This window comes from Rousettus aegyptiacus, unplaced genomic scaffold, assembly GCF_014176215.1.
Source record: "Rousettus aegyptiacus isolate mRouAeg1 unplaced genomic scaffold, mRouAeg1.p scaffold_m13_p_10, whole genome shotgun sequence".
Classification (NCBI taxonomy): domain Eukaryota; kingdom Metazoa; phylum Chordata; class Mammalia; order Chiroptera; family Pteropodidae; genus Rousettus; species Rousettus aegyptiacus.
This window is the reverse complement of record NW_023416285.1, coordinates 20,527,902-20,550,832: the sequence shown is the minus strand read 5'-3', so window position 1 is coordinate 20,550,832 and position 22,931 is coordinate 20,527,902. Positions and strand designations below refer to the sequence as shown.

Below are 22,931 nucleotides of genomic sequence, written 5' to 3'. Positions count from 1 at the left end.
TTGCATACTAATTAAATCATGTCTGTTTCATTTTAAAAGTACAGACATACAGCTTGCCCTGAGGACACATTTTATTATCATGTGGAATATAAAATGTTATTCTGCTTCAGGAGATAAAAGCAATTTAATTTGAATCTCTTTGGAAAGTAAAGCATCAGCACAGCTAGTCATCTGTAACATCATGGCTATCTTTTAGTAAACTATTTTTACTGTCATTAATATATGTGACATTTTTCTATACTGAGACTACTACAAGGTGTGCTATTGTCTCACCCCTTATGGCTGGGAAAACAAAATCTCATAGTGGGTGTGTAAGTTGTCTTTGCTCAGCAGATATTTGTTAAGATAATAGTTTTAGAAAATGGTCAAAAGTAAAAAGTAGAAGGTGGGGACTATTAGCATCCTTATTTTATTTTTTAAAAAATGTCCTTCTGAGATTAAAAATTTTGTTAGAATCTCCTGAGCTGTCTAAATAAGTTTCACAGTCCATGTAGGCTTTAACCAATCATAGCATGTTGCCTAATGGTGTTAATGGGAATTCATTTCTTCTTCTAATTACACACAGATGTAGATCTAAAATTTAAGGAAAAGAGAAAAGCTGTATTCCCTTGCCAAGCTCATAATTTTTCTTTTTTCTTTTGCTCACCATAGGGTCATTGACAGTACCCAGGAGCCTAACACAGATGCACATTAATTACTCGTTCTCTAATTACTAGGGTACCAATATAACTGCTCAACCATTCATTATACATTCTTCTCAACTTTGCAAAGCCCGAGAGACATATGTATGAAGCACACCACTTGGCAACATTAATTGAACCCTATTAACTCATAAAATTTATGAAAAGTGCAGCTATTAATATAAAAAAATGCTCTTTCATTTAGTCCACTAAACCCACAATGTACAAATGATCATTTTCTGTGTGTTATGTATTGGATATTAGACAGTACAGCTGTTCACAGATTGTTAATTATCAGGAATATATCAACAGGATTAGACTAGAATCCTGGTGGTTAAATTACAAAGCTAATTTCCCATTCTGGAAGTTATGCAAAGTGCTAGTTAGCTGTATAAGCAAATCTAAATAGGATGTGTAGCCAGGAAGTTAGGTTTAAAAAGAAAAAAAAAAGTAAACAAAAACTAGTTCAGTCGTAACAAATTGCTACACTCCCAATTTGTTTACTTAAACACAATTTACATTTAAATAATTTTATTGGAACTGTATTTTTAGTGAAATATTTTACGTTAGAAACTGTGTTTTTCATGCCATATACATTTTTCCCTATTCATGTATTTATTATTGCTGGATATAATCTATTTTCTATAGCTTGGGTTCACAGTTTTTTTATATTGGTTTAGCAAATCATTTCTTGTTTATCTCCAGGTAATACATAAATGAATCTCACATTTAATACAACTGAACTAGTGACCATTTTGTTCAATCTTCGCACAGCTGTCTCTATGGGTCTCTAATATTCTCCATTTCTCTTCTTTTTGAAAACAAACTTGTGCTGCTAAAATTCTAACTTTCTCAATTCTCACTTCTGAATTGATGTCTTCTATATGTTGTCTACTTATATTTTTATGTATCTACATTTTTTCTGCAATTGAATTTATATCTTTTTTTATCATATTTTCATATTAGAGGCCCTTATTTAAATATTTATTGACATAAAGAAGATCCTAAAAATACAAAAACACTTGAATTCTTTAGATGTACTAGATTATTATTTAGTGATTTAAAAACAAATTTCAATAGTAAGAGATTATTCACAGATTTTAGTATTCTATTTTACTTATATCAACCTAAATGTTTCTCAGCAAAATATGATACTACTACTATGCATGATATATGTACACACAGACTGAGAAAGAAAATAATTTCTCAGCGTATCAACTATGACATTTCTTTGATGTCTTAGAATACTATAGTTTCAAAAATACTTAGAATTAACCTATCTCTAGTTTATGTTCCACTAACTTAAAAAAATATCTGCAATGCAACCTTGCCAACTAACTGTGTCCTTTGGGTTAAAAACAAATATATTTGTAAGTGTGAAATAATAAGTCTTATAAAAAACATTTTTAAAAAATAAGAGGATCCAGAAGTCTCTTTCAAATTTAATTTCATCAGTTACAGTTCTGATTATGCAGGGTACAAACCTTTGCTACAGAGCAGGTCAAGGAAAAGAAAAAAGAAAGATGCCTGATATTTCACAAGTTAAATTTTAAGTATGTGTTCCTTAAAAAACAAATTATTAGTATAGAATTACACATAAGAGACATTTGGAATGCTAGGTGATAAATGGTATTTTAAGGTAAAGATAGGGCATGGAGAGAACATACAACCAGGATATCCAGCCTACTTTCTGGTTGCCTGGTTAATTTTTGCATGTCAGACACATTTAAATTTAAAGCTGAGAGCTGCTGGAATGTAAAGCAGAAATATAATTTAAGAGGAAAAGACTAGTATAATTTCTTTTTCCATTTGAACAGGGTTAGAAATGTAAGAATATACTTAGTCTACAGCAGGGAGTTGTAAACAATGACAGGAATTTAGTTATATCCAAAACCTACTTGTAGCCAATGAAGTATTGAAAGTATCAACTGTTATGGTTTTAACTAGATTTTGTATTATCCAAATCACATCCCTTTCAAGTAGTTATTTTAAAACAATCCACTCTTTAACTCTCACCCTGAATCATTCTGTTATTCATTCTAGGATCCCCACTCCACTGAGATATCTACTATATTGACTATCACATTTTATGTTATCTGTCAATTCTGTCAGGTCTTTAATTCTTCTTTACCACATCTAGTTTATTTTGTCAAATGGAAATGCTTACCAACTTACAAATTGAATTCCTGTTGCTTTCTCAGTGAGGCCGTCTGGGAAACTCAATGCTCTGCCTACTCACCAGCATCCAAACTGTCCTTCATTAGTGCTGACTTTCTCTAGTGATTTAGTTCTCTTTTTTTCTTCTTAATCTTCAAACACTCCTCAATATCACTTGAAGATACTAAATCATATTTCATTAAGCAAATAAAGTCATCAAATAAACAGTATTTCTTCTCATCACCAGCAGATATTAGACTTGCAACTGTACCCATATATGATGAATTCCATTTAAGTAAATGAACTCTTCTCTGCATCTAGCTGAGGCTAACCTCTTTTTTAAAAAATAAGACTACATTCACTGTTCTTACAATCCACAAAATTCTGCTGACTCATGTCATGATTTTTTAAATTTATATTATTCCTAACATCACATGAACATGCTTCAGTAACTACCGTTAAAACTCGCTGACAAGCATAAGAAAAAAAATCAGTCCTTGACCCTATGCATTCCTCCATCCATTCTCAAAAATCTCCATGACCCTTTCACAGCAAAACTAATAGTAGCTATCTAAATTTAAAATCTGAAATACCCATGTTTTATCATTTCTTTATTCAGTTACACTTCTATCTACTCTATTGCAAATTTACTGGTCAAAGTTATAAATAACTTATTAAATTTAATAATCAGTACTCAGTTCTTTCAATTTTCTTATTGAAAGAGTTTCTCCAGGTGAAAGAGAGAACTCAGTTACCTGGCTAATTCATATCTACAAGTCCTATTTCTTAGAGAAGCATCAAATGATCTTTATAAAAAAGACAAATATCCCTAACATAGGCTTTATTAGCAATATGTACTTTTCCTTCATAGCATTTACCAGAGCTGTAAGAGTGTGGTGTGTGTGTGTGTGAATTAGTTATGAAAGAGAAAAAGGGATGGATGCCTGAATCTGCATTGGAAGGAAGAAGCCAAGAAAATTGACCTTGCACTGAACTTAGTAAATTTAAAATATACTTACTAAGCTTTTCCTTGGAATTTTTGGGTCCCTAAAATATTTCTAAGTCTTAATATTGTGCACATAAACTTTAAAAGAAAAAAGAAAAAAATCAGCATGAGACTACAGAAAGTCAAGGAAGAATAGGATTTGCAAAAGTATACGAGAAATGAACATGAGAAGCTATTGAGAGCAAAATTTTGACAGTTCATAGGAAAGAACTCTGTTTTGCTAATGAAAAAAAAAAACAAGAAAACTAAGAATATTAACAAAAGTATATATGGTTCTAATTGCAGAAGGTTCTCAAGTTTTTTTTCATTTGCAAAAATCATGCCCGATCTATAATGTTCACATGACAATTTTTTGATGTCTGAGATAAATATTGAGACTTAGAAGACCCAGTTAGAAGAGAAAACCTGAATTACCTCTAGTCCAGCTCAATTCCTTTATCCAGAGTAAGGCTGCAGTAGTTTAGAAAAAGAAAGAAGAGAGCCTGTGGAAGATAGAGAAACATTGATAATAAGATACAATATATTTTTCACTAAGTAAAGTCAAATTTATTCTTTAAAAGGGTTTCTAAAGTTCTAGAATATATTAGACTATTTTTATGCTTTTTTTTTTTTAACAAGATAGTACCATGCATTGTAAGATGGATGTGTAACTTTCACTGATTTCTTATAACGTATGAATTTTTCTATTTGGAGAGAATTTTATGATATGTCTCCCATGAAGACCACTTTAATTCCAATATGAATTAGGATTTTAACTATTTGTATTATTATTTGGATTTTAGAAGGTTAAATAAAGAACAAGAGAATATTTTTGCTATAGTAGAAAAATAAAACAACAGTTTCCTCTCCTTGACATAGATTCCTTCATGTACTTTCCCAGGGTAATCTCTCTATATTATTCTTTAATCATCTACCTTTTCCAGGCATTTTACTTTATACTATTTTTTCTTCATTTTTGAAAAGTATTTCTAATTTTATTAACATCTTGTGAAGAGACTCATTTGCATGTAATTAGTTTCTTCATAAAATGATTTCTCTTTCTGAAATCATGCACTAGCACATTATAGAACAATCAAATTATCAGCCTCTCTTCCAAGGATCAATTCAACACTCAAAAATTATGATGAGTGAGGTTCTCCATCATTAAAACTGCATATGAATTCTTTAGAGCTGTCAAAGCAACTTCGATGGTTGTTATTTAATGTGTTTATGACTATCAGGAGTTAATGGCATTTTGTAATAAGATAGAATTTTCTAGGAAGTTAATCTTTCTGTGAGTGGAATATATTATGGCTGAAGGCCTAAAACATCCTAAGGGGCAATTTGATACTATTTCTAGGCTTTTGCTTCTTAAATAGTCTATTCCCTTTCTAACTTACGCTTAAATACGACAGGAGTTCTGATTGAAATTGGAAAGATTTAAAATCTATAGACTTTTACCATTTAGTGCACTGTCAAATGAAAAGCTAATGTGAAAGGAGTGATTGTTTTCCCTCGGGTCTTACACGTTTTGATAGACTGTCCTTTTATTGATAGGAATATTTTATTATTTCACCTGAAGAAAAATGTGGATTAATCAAATGTTTTTGATGTATTCACATTAACAAATTTTAAGTAAAGTTTAGGATAAAATATTTGAAGCCAAACAAGCAAGTAAAACCAAAATGGCACACACATAATGGTAGGGTCTATTTTTTTTTTTTTTTTTTTTTTTTTTTTTTTGCAGATATCACTTTAGTTTCCATATCAAAAAAAAAAAAAAAAGTAGACATAACTTTCCTGTTCCTTTTATTTCAGTATTTCTTAAATGTTAATGTGTTACCTGAAGATCATTAAAATGAAGATTTGGATGCAGTAAGACAGGTGGGAGCTTGAGATGCTGCATTTCCACCTACCTGTCTTCTGTATTTCTACTGGTCTTCTGACTCATGGCACTTTGAGTAAAAAGGACTCATAATACACATATTTCCAGCAAAGAAATATTGTTTGTGCTAACTTCTTTTCCTGGGATACCTTTTTGAATCTATCAGGCTTATTTTTAGCGTCTACTGTTTACTATTGATAATACCTGCATCTAATACTCTGGCTGGTCAGCATCAAATTCCTGTGCAACATTTAGACAAGTCAGAAATCTTGACCTACTGAATAGGAATTTCACAGAGGTGTTCTCAAATCTGTATCTGTAGAAAACTACAGACATGTTTAAGTTTCAAAATATGAATTGGTGTCTATCATATGGTTATTTCATACCTGAGGGAAAATAAATCCTCTGAATTTTGACCTTTACTTGTGCCTATTTATTTTAGTCTGTTTAATCTTATGACATGTTTTCCTTCAAACTAAAAGAAACTGATCTCTAAACATAGTAAACACTTATGCTATATATCATCCAATATACTGTATAGAATATGACTATTACATTTTGTTGACAACTGATGGCATTCTTATGCTGTTAGAAGCCCCTAAAATCATAGATGGACTTTAACTATACTTACCTATTAACAATTGTTCTTTCACTTGTTGGCAAATGGAAAGGGAAAGGGACTTCTTTACCTAGGCCCACAGAAGTCCTCCCCACTGTATCACTGTAACAAGCCTTGTTGTTACATTTAATGTAATGATAGTAGTGTTTTCATTTTGGTAAATTTGAGGTGCATTCTGGAGATATAAAAGGTCATGTTGGAAACTCAATACCGAAGGTGAGAGAGAGGGAAATTAAGGATGTGACTCCTATGATTTTGGTTTGAGATGTTGAAAGGAAATATACAATTTGTATATTCTATACATGTATGATACTTAAAATCAAGAGATTCATTAAAATCATTCTACAGAGAGCATAGATTGAAAAGAGCTTAAAAGATTCTAATATCTTAGGAGTCAGAGTCAAAACAAACAAAACTACATATAAGTGGCCAGCAAAATAAGAAAAAAAGTCAAGAGAATATCAAGAAAAGGAAAAAGTCTTTTCAAAATAAGGGACTGATAAATTCTATTATGTTGATAAGTTAACTGACAAAAGAAGAATGTGTTGGCATTAGAAACAGGGATGTTTCTGATAACTCTGAGAAAAGTGGAAAAGATGCAAAACTTTCAATAGTTTCTTTGTTGATCCTCTTTTAATCAAAAAATATCTTAAGGGCAGGACCCAACTCATATCTCATAACTTACTGACTTATAGTCAAAATGCAAGTAGCTTATTTCATTTGATTTTTAATGGAGTGTCTGAAAGAGTGCCGTAGTACGTTACTTATTCTTTCTCCACAAAATAAGCACATATAATTTATTTTCTAACAAATCAATATATGTGTGTGTGTGTGTGTGTGTGTGTGTGTGTGTGTGTGTGTATATATATGCACACTACTAATTTGGTACTGAGTATTCTATTGACTCCAAAAATATAAGAATTCTGTTTATAAATAATGCTTCAGGAGAATTAATACCTTAAAATGCTGATACTAATATTAAAGAAATATAACACATTTGTCACATTTATAAATTAAAAATTATTTTCAGAAATATATATGTACAAATATATTTTAACACTTCTTAATTCAAACCATAAAGAAAGATTAATGAGATCATCTTTAAGTTACCAGAATATATGATTTACCAGTGTAGCTTAAACAAAAAGACTGTAGGCCTACTTCTTTAGACTCTGGTAGAGTAGTTCTTAAGTAAAGTGCAGCCATATCTTAACAGCTTCATTGAGCTATAGTTGTTATACAGAACATATTTAATATATACAATTGGGCAACTTTGGACATTTGCAAGCACTTGTGATACCATCACCACGATTATGGTAATACACATACCAACGCCTCCCAGAGTTTCCTGTGTCCTTTGCCTTTTGTTTGTTTTGGGGTAAGAACACTTAACATGGGATCTACTCTCTTAAATTTTGAAGTACAATACACCATATTGTTAACTATAGACACGCTATATACAGCAGATACAGCAGATCTCTAAAACTCATTTATCTAGCATAATCGATACTTCATACCCATGGAACAACAGCTTCATTTCCTCCAACCCCTAACCTCTAGCAACCACTATTTTCCATCTCCCTGAATTCTTCTGTCCTAGATTCCTCTAATAAGGAGAATCAATGGGTAGTATATGTCCAAAAGAATTAGAATCAGGATTTCAGTAGACATGTTTATTTTCTGAATAAACTGTTGCTGAACAAACTCCATTAAAAAAAAAATCATCAAACTGACACCTCAAATGCTTTACTGAATTAGAATTTAAAAATTAGAATTACAATTTTTATGAGCTTATTTAACAAATCAAAAAGCTACTGTAGAGTGAGGCCTTTAATCTCAGTCTTTTTTTCTTCTAGCACTCCAGATAAAATTAATTTTAAAGTTTCAGTATATAGCAATATAACTTTCATAGGTATGCTTTCATAAAGAAAGAAAGTTCTAAACTAAGAAAAAATAGTTGTTAATTATTTTTATTTTTAGTGTTCAATTTTCAATTACTTCAGATATTTCATTAAGTTTAAAACAATTCATAGACAATTCCATTTTGGCAGTAACTATTTGAACAAACTATATATTTGATGAAGGCATAAATTAATAATGAACTTGAAGCTGAAATTTTTAATTTTGCTATCTAGCATATATTAAAATCTCTATAAAAAAGTCATTCTGTCAATTATAAGATAATTTCTTCCTTAAGAAGAGACAATGCAATGTCACTTTCTGACCGTGAGTTTTGAAATACAATATGTTCAGTGATTAATTTCTTCATTTAAAACTTGTTGCATTTTGAGAAATTTTACCTTTAATATTGTAATTTCTTATATTGAATGTGAACCAACTGCTAACTTTGAGAAAATGAAAAAAGAAAAAAATGTTTCACGATGAACATGTCAGTTAACAATTCTCAGGATGAGAAGCCAGAAATACCCTCACCCCCGCTTCTACTTGTCTTCCCTCTTTCACACTGGACTTCCTGTAAGTCAAGAAACTACTGTCTGTTTTTCAATTACATTAATGATTTTTATACTTCCGTTGATGGGTAGATGACTGACAGAGTCTGTTTTCCTTTATTCTTTATAACTAGTACTCCTTACTTAAAACATAAGCTTTCTAACATCAATTACAAAACAATTTATCTCCTTTAGTAGCAACATACCTACCTTCTTCAGATAAACAGTTTCAAGTGACTTTGAACTAGTTTATTAAATTTTTCATTAGTCTTGAAAGTATATTTCAAATTAGAGAAGATTCTTTAAACCCTACACTAAAGTTCACTAAATGCTTATAGTGAACAAAGAATTAGCAGCAACTAATTCCCTCAGTCTAATTTACTAATTCCTGCTCTCGGAACAGAATACTTTCAGGCTCATGACATTCTCCTACTTGGACTAAATATGACTGACAGGAAATGTCATGACAGTCCCCTTTAAAACTGCAGTGCACTTGTCTTTTAACCTACACAAATCTGGCTGTGAAGAGCTGAACCTAGTTAGTGCCAACTACAACAGTTCAGGAATATACCAAGGCTGATGTCTTTATAGTACTCTCCCTTTACTACTGCAATTTTATCAATAGAGCACACCAGCTTCTCAGGAGTCATTTTTTCTCCAAACATCGTTTTATTGTGCTTTGCTTTATTGAGCTTCACAGATGTTGCTTTTTTTTTTTTTTTTTTTTTTTTTTTTTTTTTTTTTTTTTTTTTTACAAATTGAAGGTAAGACTCTCCACCAGCAGAGATTACAACTTGCTTTATTGTGACACTTTATTGAGGTAGTCTGGCACTGAACTTGTTATATCTTTGAGGTATGCCTGTACATCAGAAGCAAGGGACTTATTTTCCTCTTATACCTGGTCAGAAAAGAAGAGTGATATTTAAATCCCTATTGTTTCAATGTGTCCTTTTAGTTACAGAAACATAATTTGCTAATACCATAGGAATCAAAAATATCCTCAACAGTTTTCAATGATACAAAGTTTTCAGTGGTTGTAAACTACATTAATGTAAGAATGAATTTTTCTTATATCTGCAGAACCTAAAGAATCTGAAACATAATATTCAAATATCATTATTGACCATTGTTAGCGTTATGTTTAAATAAAAATATTTAATTGTGAAGTCTAAATATAGTCAATACAAGTTTTTCTTTTTTAATCACTTTTATCTCTTCCAGAGACACCCTCACAGGCACACTCAGAAAAATGTTTTATCAGCTATCTGGGCATGCCTTAGCCCAGTTAGGTTGACACAAATTTAACCATCACAGCACTTATCTACAATTTGTCATAACTTAAATGTCATATATTTCAAATAATCCAGAATTAAAACTCTCAGTACTGAACATGCCTGAAAGGTTATGTGAGAGTTTATCCATGAATATATGATGATCTCAGCCAATTTTTGGAAAAACTAGGAAATTCCACATCAACTTCTGCCAATTAGGAGACCGGAGTTGGCTTTCAAACAATTTAGGCTCTCCATCCACAGTCTTTTATCTTCTGTGTTTTACAATTCCAATAAAAATTCTCATATAACTGCCTACTTAAACAAGTTCCATAAATTTCACAAGAGTAATGTGGATTGGAATACAAAATATATCACGAAGAAATATATTTCATTCGGAATGACATATGAGCACATTTGAATCAGTTTTGTTTCTTCAGCTTTGATATTATAAATAATGTATTTATAGATGCCATTTTGGTTTGTCTGTTCTGATGCTATTCAGATAAAAAATTTAACCTCATTATTTTCATTCACAATAAGTCATTTATAAACATTGACAGTGTTTTTATTGATTTCACTGCTTTCTCCAACAAATAAAACAGTTCCAGTGTAGCCCTAAGTGTAAAAGCAAGTAGTGTCAGTTATGACCAGGATAGGCTTTAATTTCACATCAATTTTATTTCACCACAAATGTAATCTGAGGATAAAAATAGCAATGAAAATACAGTGAAAGGTTTTAAAATGCTTGCATCGGGCAACTGAATAAATTTCGTGCCCCAATTTCTTTTGTTAGTGGTCATTTCCTTTTTAACAGATTTTCTAGGATTCAATATAATATTGTCCAACTGCCCAAGCCTTTGGATGAAAGGACCTTTTGGAAATTACTTAGCTTTCTTTCCTCTAAGAATGGATCACATCTTTCCACTTCTATGGACATCTCTGTATTTTTCACTTTCCTAAATAATATCATTCCTTTACTATTCAGCTCAAAGCCTAAGTCTATCCCCTAAAACTATTATGTAATCTATAATTTACCTAAAAATAGTTCAGGAAAAATTGTGACAGACACTTTCAGTGTGGCTGTTTTCTGTATGAGGATTAGTTTCTAATATACAGAAAAGTTAAATGTTATGATTCACAATGAAACACTTTGTTTTTTTATGGTTGCATTAGTATTTAATTTTCTTTTACAGTTTACTCAATACACAGTTCTTTCCAGTGGTTTGTAAATTAAAATAATATGTACACGTCGCTTTACATGTTTGCTGGTTCATAATTGTGATGGATCCTAGAAGATAACTGGTGAATTAAAGCTTTAGTTCATATGTAGTTTTGTGAAGTATTGCTATCTTTGTCTCCATTATAACTGCACCAATTGATATTCTTCAGCCTGAGAATACATGAATCCTCGAACCTCAAAATGATATACATTGTCAAACTTTTGAATTTTGCAAATCTTTAGTTATAAAACTAAACCCAAAATGAGATCTCAGTTGAATTTTAAATTACATTACCATTTACAAGAAAGAGATCAAGTATTTTTCATATGTTTAACACATTCTTTTCTGTGAACTGTCCTAATTTATCTGTTCTTCTATAAAGTCGTTGCTCTTTTTCAATTAACTTTATAGCACTCTCTACACTAGATTAGACTTTTGCCTGTGATATAATTTGCAAAGGCAAACACATACCTACATACAATAGATATAACTTTCCAACATATTTTTAATACACTCAAATTGATTCATCTTATTGTTGCTTCAAGATTTTGAGTCATCAGTATGAACTTATTCTCCCTTCCCAAAATATAAAAGAATCTAGAAGTTTTCTCTAGGAAATTATTTGGTTTCACTTTTACATTGTGGTATTTTTAAAATTTGGAATTTATCACAATGAATAGTAATATATAGATCTAGAAAATTAGCACGAAGGTCCAGAAACTTAGCAGGGAAAAATATGTATAAAAATTTACTTCCCTCTTCCTTTCCCTTTTTTCTCTTCCTGCCTTCTTTACGGCATCTTTCCTTTCTATACTGTTTGTAATTTCCCAGTTTGGTTCTGAAAGTATTTATGGTGACAAATAAGAATATTATAGAACAAAATAGCTCAAAATTTAGAAAATCACAATCAAGGTCACTGAACTAATCAGCAATAAAACAGAATTTGAAACTTTCTTAATTGTGAATCACATAGAAGTCCCACAAAACCACATTTTCTGCAGTAGGAACATCTTTCTGGAAATTTTGTTGTAGGGTTTTTCTAGTAAATTCCACTAGTTTCAGATCATTTTTGTCACACAATTTTGTTGGGTATGTTTCCTATTGTGGTATCAAAAAAGGTTTTGAATTCGTTTTCTGTTAACTATAAAAACTCTAGTTGCTACAATTATTTACAGGAAATACAACGGAGTCTAAAATTTGCTGATTCTGTAGGCAAAAGCTCTAGTAGAAAATGTGTTTGAAGTGAGAACATCAGAACTAGTCTCCCCAATGCTCATAGCTGGCCATCTGAACTTACTCATGTACATTAACTTCTTGGAGGTTGTTTTGTCTTTAAGATAATGTTTCTCATATGGAGGACTGTTAAAGCTTCTTTAATTTTTTTTAAAAAATATCCCCAATTGGATTCTGTTATTTTAGTTAAAATGTTAAATATCTGCAAACTTAGGTAGATTTAAGTTTGTTTTTGCTTTTATGCAACTGCGAAACAGACATATAGACATTAAATACAAAATACCTAAAAGTTAAATTTAAATTAGTACACCAATTTAATGTGACACATGATATTGTTTAAAATTTAAGTAGCTATTTTTATTAATTAAACCAGCCAACAATGGTCTGTGGAATATACATATCAGTTCAGGTTTTATAACCTATCCCAGAATTATTGATGAGCAAAATCATATATGACTTTATTTTTAAGAAGAATGTTCTTTTGAATTTACTACAATTCACAATGTAATGATACCATTCTCACACTACTTTTATCTGTTCAGATAACTCCACTAAGCATTAATTAATGTTTAATCGCAGTGAGTCACAGATTTAGACATTTGTGGCAATGTTATTCATGATAATTAAAGGTATTAAATTAGTAATAATTGGCACCTGAATGATACCAAGCACACGTACAAGTGGAAACACTGAAATCATTTGATTGCACTCAGCTATAAGGATCCAAGTGATACACAACATACTTATATATTTAAAGATTATCCTGAAAATAATTCTTAAAACATAGAATTTCTAATAGATAATGCTCAAATATCAAAGGACGCTAAACAGTTTAGCCTTGTGCGTTCAGTGATTTGAGGAGAACTGATGTCAAGATTGAAATGCTTTGAAGTATGATACAGTTATTGAAATGTGAGCCAAAATGCAACGTAGGAAGGACAATGAGCCAAGAGTTGGATAATTTCTCATTCATCACCTGTGTGAAATTGAAGATCATTTCTTCATCTGCAAATAAGCAGGCTCAGATGTGAAGATTTCTAGGGTCTTCTGAATTCTTATGATACTATCAACAATAGGGTGAAATATTCTAAGTGGTAAATGTTAACTATCTTTGTGAAAAATTTAGACTTTGTTATTTCATCTGCAGGCAAAAGGATCAGTCAATGAAACAATATCTCTAACTATACCAATAACTAAAATTTAGTGCACAAAAACTTAAAAAAAACTAACAGTTGAAAATGCAACTGTTTATTTCAACGGTTTTATTTTTCATGAAGTAACTCAAAAAGTATTCACAAAGTAAACACTTGAAAAAAGCAAGACTGTGTAATAGGATTTAAAAAGAGATAAGTGTTTTTGAGAATGGCAGTCATTAGATAAAGTTGTGTCATAAGAGTGATCTATGCCATCTCTAATCTCATCTTTAGATATATTTTCCTTGAATTAGCAGGCAGTGTGTTCTGGATACTTGCTGAAACACAAATGAGAAATAGACATACCACGCACCTGATCAGATTCTGTGGACTCCAGTATTAGGATTGGTATTTCCTATCCTTGGTCCTGAAATTTGAGAAGAGTTTCAAATAATTTCAAAGACATAAAATTATTTTATTGTGTCTACTTTTTAGTGATCAAGGAGGCTCAATAAGTCAATTTGGCAAAAAAGTTGTTGTATTTGCTATACCATTATATTTTTATTAGAAAAAGTAAAATGTTATGGTACATTGAGGTTTTACAAAGATTTTGGCTTGTTAAAAGCTATTCTCAAAAAAAGTAAAAGCTATTCTCAAATTTGACTATATGGTCTTATAAAATCTACCTCTCTGTAGTCCATTCTGAATATTGACTTATTTTACCATTTGTCTTGTTAATCTTAGTCCCTTACGAGCAAATTCATGCCTTATAGCCTATGTCTTAATGTTTTCTTTCATGGAGGTCTATTTTCTATATGGCCTATATTTTTTTCTTCTTTATTTTAATATTCTAATGATTGGGGAACTGATATTTCCTGTATGACTTCTCAAATTGTTATGCATTGTTAGCTTTTGAGAATTTTCTTGGTAAACATTCTAAACCTTGGGTTTTGCTTGACCAATTTGCTAAAGGCATGCTCATGTCCCTTCCCCACAGACAAAGTCTTCGGGCTCAAGGCTGTATATGAGATTGTTTCTATTGTTAGATAACTGGCCTTGATGTTCTTTCTATATTAGGCCTTAGAATTCCTAAGGATTTAATAATCATCTAAATTAAGAAGAAATGAGATGAATGAGTTGAAGACTGTGCAGATGGCAAGGCTATTAGCTAATGAAGCAAACCATACTAATGATAATAATAATGAAAATTATGAGTTTGGAAGGGAAAATGAAAATTTGTGTGTATGCTAGGAATCACTAAGATTCATCAACTCATTACTTAATTTCCAAAGTCTCTTCCTATTAAGCATGTATCATATGCTAGGCACTTTTTTTAAAATTTGTGAATAAAGACAAAATATTATAATTTAGTGGATGAAGTAGCTAACAAGCAGATTACAAAAAAGTACATAGATAGCTGGAATCTGGAGCACTTTCTATGAAGAAATTAATAGGATGCTATGCTAAAAGTACTGAGTTGATATATTTAGGTAAGGATTCTTATCCCTGAGCTGAAAACTGTTAGAAAAATAGGCCTAGGCCTTAGAATTAAGGTTTGAACTGGGCATAGAGACTGGGAAATCATCAACATACATTTGGTAATTGAGGCTTTGAAAGTGAACATGTTTCAAACAGACAGGGTGACAAATCAGAAAAAGCCATTTAGCTAATGATAAACCAAACTCTAATTAACTGGCCATATTTTACTTGATTCACAATACCATAAAGAGATTGAGGCTATGTTTATAAGCTTTTAGAAGATATTATGTCATAGTAGGGTTTATGAAAATGGGTCTATATAAGTAGAAAAATGAGATCCCCCAGCCAGTAAATAGGCAACATAAAATACTGTGGGTCCTTTTCCTGGTTCATTCTTCATAGCATAAATCTAATTAAAAATTAAATAATGTCCTTAAGATATAAGAACCAACAATTTACTGGACTATTTTAACATGACTGTATTCTAGGAAGTAGAATTCTGGTGCTAAAAATAAAGTTTATAAGGAGAAGCTAATTTCTTACTAATGAGTAAAAATAATCCCAGACCAAGGCAGTGATTTCATCTTATTATTTGATAAACTCAATATCAAAGAAATTAACATTATGAAATGATTCCTCAAATGCTATACTAAAGAAAAGTATATTCTGATGGATAGGAATTGGTCCTGAAGCTCTACTTATTTTAATTATAACAGCACTTTAACACAAGAACTTGTTCTTGTTACTGAATGTTATTTTATTCAGATAATCAAATGTTTTTTTCATGTTTAAAATTGTCTATTTGCATCAATGATTGCTGATGCAAATAAACATCTTCTAAATAGCCTTACGTTTGTTGATGTAAGAAATATCTAAACTTGTAAGGAGTTTTCATAAGACTATGAGCAAAGACTGATGACAATTGCCAGGAAGCAAGCTCTCACATGCTTCTAAGAATAACGATCTCACAGTTTCTTTTATGTTTTTGAAATTAAGGAGGGAAAGTAAAGCAGACTGCATGAAAGTGGGAGATAGCCAGGTAGCAATTTGATTACAGGATAGTTAACAAGATTGTGTTCTCTTGAGGGTAAATTAAGTTTATCTCAAAAGAATGTTAACTTAGAAGCACAAAAACAATGGACAGGGCTTGCTTTAGGCAAAGATAACCTTTTACTGAGAAGTTATATGCCTGGGGCATGACTACTCACCATGACCTGCCCAGTTTCTCTTGTTAATCTTAGACAATAAAAATCATAGGAATTTATGATTAGATCACCCTCTGAGGTTACTTTCCATAGAACCAGCCCTTTTTTTCATCCATATGTTTAATATAAAAACAAAAACAAATTTAAAAAATGTTACTATGCATAATGTTTTGTTAAACATTTTTTCATTTAATAATATATTACGGACATTTCCCATTTGATCTCTAATATCACTGAAAAAAATTAAAATTTTAAACTCAATTCATGCTGTCAAACCTAGTTTTTGCCAGACCAAGACAAACCTGAAGGAGAGATTAAAACTAGTGAAGTCACTAACCACTATTTTTAAAAGTAATGAGAAATCTAATTTGATTAGGGATTGTTTATACCAATTTAAGATAAATTCACCTGAGGGTGAAAAGAGAAATTTTGTTGGTAATTTCAACAAAACAACTGTTGTAGTTTCCCAACCAAAATGCTGGTACTTCAACTCTGGCGAACATTCTATAGTGACCACTTACTTTTCCCAGGTTTCAATGCTGTTAGGAGTAAGGGAGGAGGAAAAATGGAATGCCCATAATTTCCTTCCTCCTCCTCAGTTTCTGGGGTAGTTCAATAGCTAGTAGTGGCTCTTTTTTCTCTGGGGACTTTGGCTAAAGACTCTGCTTCCTTGGATTGATGTTCTTTTTTTTTAATAGAAAATACAATATTTTAATTGCTGAATAATGATCTTTATTCACCAAATCGATAACTTCATACCTTGTGTGTGATTGCTGCATGATTTACTATCACACTAACTGCTGTACAAGCTACATTTCTTTTCTATTGCATTATTTATCTTATAGTTGAGACACAGCAGATCTTCAGGTATTTTAATCTTCCTCTGATTCATGATGTGTATCCTATATTCATGAAACCCTTTCTAAAGTGAGAGATACATCTCTACACACACACTTATATATAACACGATATGCTCAACCTGAAACGGTAAAGAAAGGTGAGGTTTACTCCATCTCTTCCTCCTAGCTTTGGGAATTCAGAAGAGATAGGAAACATCTCTCAGTGACTGACTTTTCTCCATCCCTCATCCTATCATTCCTCAACATCTCTTTCCCAGGCAAGCATCGGCTATGTTACACAATGACCCATCTTATCAGCCTATATGATTAGAGGGTACCTGAAATGCAAGGTGAGGTGGTCCTTGAGATGCACCTTCCATCCTCCTACTCCCATTCTTACCATGACCTAAGGCCTCCTTCTTCACTGTCATTAACTGAAGTAATCCACAATTAGCTCATTTTCCATATTTAGCAATTAGTAGCAACTGTAGGAAAGGAAGAGTATATAATTACCCTAAATTTTCAATATTTCTTGTCATTTCTAATACATATGCAGGACATGTACTCTTAACACTAGATAGTAAATAAAAAAAAGACATCTATATCTTTAAAACAGAAAATATAAAAATAGAAAGTAACAATATTTAAGATGATTAAAAAGTAACTAGAAATTTTGATCATAATATTTGGTAAGCAAAATACTTAGCATAAATGTTAAAGTCATGGTTAAAATGACAGTACATATAATAAGACTAATATTATCTAAAGTGTCTTCTAGGTAGCTTATAAAATTAGAGAAAGTTGTGAGCCATAAAATTAAAAAGGAGAAGAAATTTAATCATTTCTAGATGCTATAACTTATCTGAAAGATACAAGAAAATATGTTCAATTACTAATCCAAGATAATATACCGAAAACACTACCCTTAACAGTATGGAAATTAAGTAAAGCTATCAAAACAAGTGCTTTCTTACAGCTTCCGTTTCTGGTATAAAATGTAAGAAAAACCCATTAACTAATGCAATAAAATATAAAATATCTAGGAATAACAATATGAAATATATGAGAGCATATAATATATTCAAGACAAAACAAAAATTCAGAAACATTGATTTTCAGAGTATAAATTGGAACAATCTCTTAGGGAACAATATGACAATATATATTTTGTAAAGGCGCATTTTTTTTTTTTTTTGTCAAGAGTTTCTGCTTATGGTAATTTAGCCTACAAATATACTTGTATGCAAAAAGAGTACGATAAAGATATTGTTTGCAGCACTGTTTGCCATGGTAAAAGGTTGAAAACAAACTAAATGCTTATAAGTCAGGGGCTACTCAATGGTACATTTTTGCAATGAAACACTAGCCATTTAAAAATCAGTCACTGAAGTCACCTGATAAAGAATCAACAGATGTTGAATGTTGGATGTTAGAGACTTAGAGTAAGCAAAGTATGTAGCATAGTTGTATTTTGTTTTTTAAAGGGAACAGCCACGCATACATTCTCAAATACTTGAATGTTGGTACTTATGTGCATACATAACCCCCCAGACGAAAATAACCTGTCCAATAAGGGGCCAGGAGGAATGTGTAAGCACCATAGTGGTTTAAAGTGGATTTCATTATAGAGAGTTAATCACTAGTGTCCTAACATATCAACATATGCAGTGAATTTAATCTCTCACCTTTTCATGTACAATGTTACTAGTTTTCTACCATCCTAGGGAGAAATAAGAAAATAATCACTAAAATTACCTTATCTGATTCAGACAAAATCTGATTTAGACCAGAATGTATAAGGGGAATAATTAACTTACGTTATATACCCTTTGCTACTATTTGATTTTTTTTTTTTAACACTTGGATATATTTATTTTTTACAACCATCATTTCGTGATCTAAATATTCTGTTTAGTAGACAAAGGAGGAATCTTAGATCTAGGGAAGTGCTTATACAACCCAAAATCTTTTCCTAGATGTTCCTTCAGGGCTTAATGACTTTTATGAGGTTCGCACAATCAATTTGTTGGCCCACAGTCAACTGGGTCATGGCAATAAAGCTGTTTTGATTATAGACCTTGGATCTCTGATGAGCAGTGGAATAGTGTGTGTGTCCTAGAACTTTTTACACTTGGTTTCTGAGTAATAAACAACAGACCCATTCCTTTCCCTACTTCTTTGCTTTGATTGAAGCTGAAGGTAACTAACTTTTTAATTTAAATCCTACAGTTGAAATAACGTTATCTGACGAACAAATGACACTTACAGTTCTTCGCATTACAAAATAGCACGGTAAATAAATCTCCCTTGTGAATGCCTTTATTCTTTGTTCATGTTTGATCTCTCTTCTTTGTTCTTAGATCTTTAAATCTTAAAGGCAGTTACAATACTTGACCTAGTAATAAATTCTTCAGTCAAATACTAGGTTCCTTCTACTGAGAGGGCAACTCTTTGATGGTTTCCTGCAGTCAAATCAGAGCATAGGAAAGCATTAAACTTTAGAATGAAAATCTAACCTGCCTCGCTCCTTAGCCTGTGCTCTATAAAACATTCCCCTATTATAATCAGTATTACATTGATGCACAGACTAACAAAATATACACAGATACATTTTGTCATAATTTAAGAGAACTTTTTATAAAAATGGATGTCCTCTTTTCCTATCAAGTAAATCTCAAAATATTTGATCAAACCTGAATCTGTAAATGTTGAAAGGTGCAAAAACCCCCAGTAAAATCATTTATGAATAACATTTAAATTACTAATTTAAGCACATATTTAGCACAAGTGTTAACTTAGAAACACTGCTTTTTGTACTATCCATTTTATAAAATAATTCAAATTATTCATACACATGATGCCTTTAGTATCACTCAAATCTTTTTTGTAGCCATCTAACAGAGGGCATAATCCTCATATGTATTAAAGTCTAAAATACAGCACTTGTGGAAATCATATTATGCTTTCATGGAAAATATGTTCTAAATCCACAAGTACCCACTAATAGTGTGGTTTTATTTTTCCATTCTGTTTTAGGCTAAATGTCTTCTAAAGCCAGGGTATTTTAATCTAATGTAAATTCTAGATAATGGGAAATCCTTTGTAATACTCAAATAATGATGCACATGTTTTTTCCTTTCTGAAAGGTAGCTTTGGGGGGCAAAGAAATGTTTGTAGCATATTTTTAAATTTGTTGAATTTATTTATCCACTGCTTTACTGGAAAACCAAGAAATATGATGTTTCAATTATATTTGTATTAGTCAAAACAATTTACAGATAGATATCCAAGAGAAGATAAACTTTATACTACTATTTCATTTTTTAAAAATTTTATTTTGCCCTAGGACTCCTCCTAATTGGAAATGTCAAAGGTGGCATAGAATTGCAAGTAAGAGGTTAAATTGCATCATGTTAGAATGTTTTCTTAAACTTTGGTTCTGTTCACGGTTTCATGTTTTCTATAGTTAAGCCAGAGAAATGAGAGAGAAAGGGAGATTGAACTATTTTCTAAACTTTTATCACTGATTACATGGTTCCAGTTAATTTATGAGTTGAAGAGTTGGGTCAGGAATAAGAAATTTTAGATTACATCAGTGAGAAGCTGGATGATGGATAATCTAACCTGTGGTATACTTAGAAAATAACCCTATTTCAAACATATCACCTAGTTGAGAAAGAAAGGACAAGGAAGGTGGTTTTGGAACATAGAAAATAATCCATTGCCCTTTTCAAATACAGAAGCAGAGAAGGACCCTACACATGGACAGCAATCAATCATTTATATTCCAACATCTAATACTGGTGCATAGTGAAAAAATGAATTCTTATTCTTAAATAGTAGATCTGTAATTTTGCTTTACAATTCCATGCTTGATGATAAGTGATGACAAAGAGAAACTACTATTTTAAATTATATTAACTCTACCAAAAATACTTTTAATAGTTTCTGAAATTTGTAACTTAATTTTATTGAAGAAAATCAAAGTGTTGATAACCAAGGATATAATATAGTTGTCAGTGTAGACATACATTTAAAACTTAATTTTATAGTACGGTTTGAGATTTACAAAAAAATGCAAAAATAAAAATAGTTTGTCATATTCAGCATTTTTCCCTGAGCTTCTAATTTTTAAAAAATTTACATAAAGTTCACTCTTTGTGCTGTAAATGTCTATAGATTTTGACAGATTCATAGGGTCATGTATTCACAATTGCTATAAAGAAAATAGTTCACTGCCTTAAAATTCCCTTTTTCTTCACCTATTCAACCATCTCCCCCTTCCACCAAACCTGAAGCAAGCACTGATCATTTTATTGTCGTTATAGTTTGGTCTTTTCTAAAAGTGTCATATAATTGCAATCACACAACATGTATTTTCAGAATGATTTATAGTAACATACATTTAAAATTCATCCATGTCTTTTTGTGACTTGATAGTGTATTCCTTGTCATCACCAAGTGCTCTTCCTTTGCATGAGAGTAGTGCAGTTTGTTTACCCCTTCATCTATTTGAAGGCATCTTGGCTGCTTTCACTTTTCGGCAATCATGAGTAAAACTTCTACGAACATGTGAACGCAAGTTTTTGTGTGGGCACGTCTTCAAATCTATTAGGTAAATTCTTAGGAGTATGATTGTCGGAGTGTATAATGTTAATTTTATGAAAAACTGTCAAACTGCCTTCCAAAGTAGCTTTACCATTTTGCATTTCTCCCAGAAATAGAGTTGTTTTATTTTAACCATTCTGATAGTGTGTAGTAGCATCTCATTGCTGTTTTAACTTGAGATTCCCTAATGACTAATGATGTGGAACATTTTTTCATATGCTTAAATGCTCTTTTTTTTTTTTTTTTGGTGACATGTCTCCTCAGATCTTTTTTCCATTTTTTAAATAGGTTGTTTTCTTATTGAGTTTTAAGCATTCTTTATATATTTTGGATAAAAGTTCTATATATATTTAGTAAATATGTTCTTCCAGTCAGTGGCTTGGGTCCTTCCTAGAAGTTTTAATTTTAATAGTCCAATTTATCAATGATTTTTCTTTCTTGGATTGTGCTTTTGATATTGGATCTAAAAACCCATCACCATACCCAACATTAGATTTTCTTCAATATTTTCTTCTGGAAGTTTTATACTTTCATGTTTATTTAGGTCTATGATCCATTGTGAGCTAAGTTGTAAGGTCATCAGTTTTTTGTTTATGAATGTTGATTAGTCCAGTATCATTTGTTGAAAAGAATATCTTTCTCTAGTGAATTGCTTTTGCTTCTTTATCAAAGTTCAGTTGACTGTATTTGTACAGATCTATTTCTGGGCTCTCAAATCTGTTCTATTGTAGACACATAGATATCTACGTATCTATTCTTTGGTCAATACTACCTTGTCTGGATTACTGTAACTTTATTATAAATTTTGAACTGAGGCAGTATGAGTCCTACAACTTTGTGCTTCATTTAGAGTATTGAGTTGCCTAAAATAGGTCTTATGCCTTTTCCTATAAACTTTAGAATCAGTTTATTGATATTTTGGCTTGGGACCACTTAACTCCAGAGTCTGCATCCATCTTCACATACCTCTTCTTTGCTCCTGTTCTTCCCTTCTAAGATACTTGTCATTTGAGTTAGGGTCCACTTTAACCTAGGTTAACCTCTTCTCTATATCCTTAAAATAATTTTATCTTCAAAGACCCTTTTTCAAAATAATATTGCATTCACAAATTTCAGGGGCCATCATTTTGAGGGAGCCACCATTCAACCCAATACAGGAAATAT

At 31.3% G+C, this 22,931-nt stretch overlaps 1 long non-coding RNA gene across 3 annotated transcripts in view; it reads right to left on the bottom strand.

Moving 5' to 3' along the window:
- Positions 1 to 22,931, bottom strand: part of LOC107504135 — a 158,830-nt gene that overhangs the window by 30,252 nt on the left and 105,647 nt on the right. For 2 of the 3 annotated variants that reach the window (XR_004953057.1, XR_004953059.1), the window contains exons 3-6: positions 19,426 to 19,621; positions 17,498 to 17,644; positions 14,010 to 14,063; positions 4,258 to 4,325 (exon numbers count right to left, since the gene is read on the bottom strand). This is a non-coding gene — a long non-coding RNA (uncharacterized LOC107504135). The remainder of the gene's footprint in view (positions 1 to 4,257; positions 4,326 to 14,009; positions 14,064 to 17,497; positions 17,645 to 19,425; positions 19,622 to 22,931) is intronic. The other variant, XR_004953058.1, reaches the window with a different exon arrangement.